This window comes from Mus pahari, chromosome 7, assembly GCF_900095145.1.
Source record: "Mus pahari chromosome 7, PAHARI_EIJ_v1.1, whole genome shotgun sequence".
NCBI lineage: Eukaryota > Metazoa > Chordata > Mammalia > Rodentia > Muridae > Mus > Mus pahari.
Genome location: NC_034596.1, coordinates 24,562,696 through 24,566,466, shown reverse-complemented (window position 1 = coordinate 24,566,466; position 3,771 = coordinate 24,562,696).

Below are 3,771 nucleotides of genomic sequence, written 5' to 3'. Positions count from 1 at the left end.
ATAAATGAGGCTGCTATGAACATAGTGGAGCATGTGTCCTTATTACCAGTTGGAAGATCTTCTGGGTATATGCCCAGAAGAGGTATTGCTGGATCCTCCGGTAGTAAATTTTCTGAGGATCCGCCAGACTGATTTCCAGAGTGGTTGTACAAGCTTGCAATCCCACCAGCAATGGAGGAGTGTTCCTCTAGAAGAAAAAAAAAATGTTACGTTACCTTAACATACCCAGGGAGGAAACAGAGGCCTTTACTCAACCTGCCAGAAGTACACAGGAGGACTTCCCACTTCCCAAGGCCCTAGAGAAAAGTGGTGTGGTGCAGAAAGGAACATCAGAATAGAAGGCAAGCTGTAGTTACAGACAAAGGGGTGGCCTGGGAAGTGGGGTCTCATTTGTTTATTTGACTCAGCGGTCGAAAGAAGATGGTCCAGAGAAATTTGGGCAAGTCAGTTTCTCCATTATACTTTCTAGGCACGGATTTACGAGAGTTGCCCCGGGCACGTGCACTCTGCCAGTGTGGACACCCCTTCGTCTGGATGACTCTGCTCCCAGAGTTTGCATGGACAGGCTCTAACTCTCAATGCTTGAGGCTGTGAGTGATCCTGAAGATAGGGCCTTTAAGGATACAAAGGATGAGGAATGGTTCTATTGGGAAAGAGATTGCTTTGCAAGCATGAGAATCAGAGCTCAGTTCTCAGTACTTAAGGTAAAATCGAAACAGCCAGTATGGTAGTATACACTTGTAATACCTACAATCAGCAAATAGGAGGATTCATGGGATCTCCATGACCAGCCAGTCTAGCCGAATCAGTCAGCCTCAGTCCAGTGAGAGACCCTGTCTCAAAATATGATGAATGGCACCTGGGGGACAATACCTGAGGTTGTCCTCTGGTCCCCATATACACACACACATACATATACCTGTGTGTGCATGCATTAGTGCACACACATAGAAACATGCCATCAGACATATACTCAGAATTTAAATGAGTTGCATAGCATTCACTTGAATCCTCTGTGCTTGCCCTTATGATTGGAGGTCCTGAGGATGTGGACTCCCGGAGGGGAGACCATGTAAAGATACTGGACGGGCAGCCGCTAGAAGCCAAGGAGACTAGCTCCGGAAGCAGCCCCACCCACACCGGACCACGGACTTCCAGCTTCTAGCAATATGATCAAACCAATGTTTGTTGTTTCTGGCACAAAGGGTAGCCCTTCCTTCCAAACAGAACCGGGGCTTTGCTCCCGTGTGCGTGAAGGATCGAGGTGAAGACGCGATCACGTGCTTGCACTGGCTTGCTAACCCCAGCAAGCACGGTGCTAGCCACATGCAAGGATGAGGCCATGGAGACCAAGGATGATTCAGGTGAGTGCAGACCCAGGGTCAGAGCAAAGGATGCGAGCCAGGAGACGGCCCGAGGGCAGTGTTAGGCAGTGAGCTGGCCAGTGGATCCCCAATGGTAGATGTGTGTGTTTGTGTCTGCTCTGGAACCTTGACATGAGGCTAGACCTCAGCTAACAAAGTCCTGAAGATTGAGGCCAAACACCAAGATTTATTTAAAAATATGTCCTTCATGATTCAAATATGCAACTAGAAACTGACATACAGAGAGTGTGAGACCTTGTCACAGCACCTCGGGGGGGGGGGGGCTTACTTCCTCTCTCCTTTAGGCCTCGAAAACGTGAACACCACACAGTGACCTCTGCTTGCTCTGAACTTAGCCTGATGAAGCACACCACAGCAGAACTGCTTGTGGTGGGCAAAAAAGAAAAGTCTCCTGTTGTCATTCTGGTTCAGTTCTTTGTTTCTGGCTGAAGATAAAAGTAAAAATAAATAAATAAATAAATAAATAAGTAGATTAAATGAAATTTCAAACTCAGAATAAATAATGTAAGGACGTCAGCAGTATGCAAAATAAATGACTCCGGTGGATGTGGTCAGGTCTTATTTTTATCTGTGACTAAATGCATGCTGACTTTAATTCTTTCAGAAGTGACTTTTCACTAGTGTTTTGGATGTCTGTCACCTTTTCTTTACAGGCTCTTTCAAAATATCCCTAAATTAAAAAAAAAAAAAAATTGGTTCTGAAGCATCACGTGTCATTAAAAGGATGAGTGCTGCACACTGCATGGCGATGGGTTTTACTGTATCCCTGTATTGATTTTGATTCCTAACAACAGCAGGGATTTATGTTCTAGCTTAGCACTGCCTGCTTCACCACGGCACTGTGCACTTTTTATCTGTAAGAAAATGTCAAAAGGGGGAGCTAGTTAGCTAATTGATTAGAGATTGGGGCTCAATGTTTTCGGGCAGAAGAGGCTTTCAGAGGTCATGGAAAGCCCTTGGACTGTGTTCTCCCATTCTGCTCTGGGAAGGTTTTCATCCCACCCCCACCACAGCCTGTTTTCCCAGTAAGATAGCCCATTTCAGCCTTCTCCTGCCTCTCCCATCAGCCCAGCATAGAAGCAGGTTACTGTGTGACAAGACAGAAGTGGATTTTAGCTACTTAGCTCACAGAAGCTGAGCCACCAATGGAAAAAACCCGGTTGCTGAGCTCCACTCCTTGCAGTTTGGAGTACCAAGAGTACAAAGGTGAAAGAAACTATCTGTAGCAGAGGCCTGGGGACCTCGTTGAGCAGAAGCAGGTTCCTAACATCTTTCAGGGCAGCTCTGCACTTATGCTCACGTGTGCTGGTTCATGTGATGAGACTCTGCGAGCCACACACAGGCCAGGGTTGTGATGAGAGGTGGGCATTGCCAGGCCCTCCCTCTGCTTCAGATTCTTCTTTAGATTCTCTGGACCTCTTCCTCCTCTCGCAGCATTGCTTAAGCCATCCAAGAACCTCACTTTCACCCTCTTCTGCTCAAGCTATTATTTTGGAACCAAGATCAAACAAAGTTGTTTTTGTGATTTTTTTTTTCCCTGTTTGCTTTATCATTTTCTCCCTTAGAAAATCAGTTGCCGCCTACACTTGCACCTGTGCGAGGCTGCCCTGAGACACAGCATGGGCCCAGCCAAGCTCAGACTCTTGAGCAAACATCCCCCAAAGGGACCAGTAGCTTGTGTGCATGTATGTGTGTGACTGTCTGTTTCTATGAAACATTACCAGAATATGCTAATGACTTATAATACATATGTGTATTCCCATCCTTCAGAACCCTTAAGAAATGCCAGGTCTTTAGTAGGAGGCACATGATGTTAGGAATTCTAGGGGATCAGCTCTTATTCTTGTGTATAAAGATATGTGCATTTATAGACATACTTGATACACATACAGTATTTTTATGGTTTAAAAATTATTACAATGCATTTTCTCATGTGATCTAGAGAAGAAAATAAAATAGAAGAGCCATCCCTCCAGCACATGGTTTCCTTCACACAGAGTGCTCGCAGATTGTAGGATGGAACATGAGTGCATTCTGTGTGGTGTGTGTGTGTGTGTGTGTGTGTGTGTGTGTGTGTGTGTGTGTGTACATGCCTGCGTGCATGCATGCATGTTTGGTTTGGCACATTTAAAAGTCAAAGGTCAAGAATCTAAACTAACCAGATATAAGAGCTATGTTCAATGATTCACACCTGTGATCTCAGCATTCAAAGGACTGAGGCATTATTATTAATCTAAGGTCAGTCTGGTTTACATGGTAAGTAGTTCTAGACCAGCCAGGGCATCACAGGAAGACTCTGCATAAGAGGTTCCTTTCCTTTCCTTTCCTTTCCTTTCCTTTCCTTTCCTTTCCTTTCCTTTCCTTTCCTTTCCTTTCCTTTCCTTTC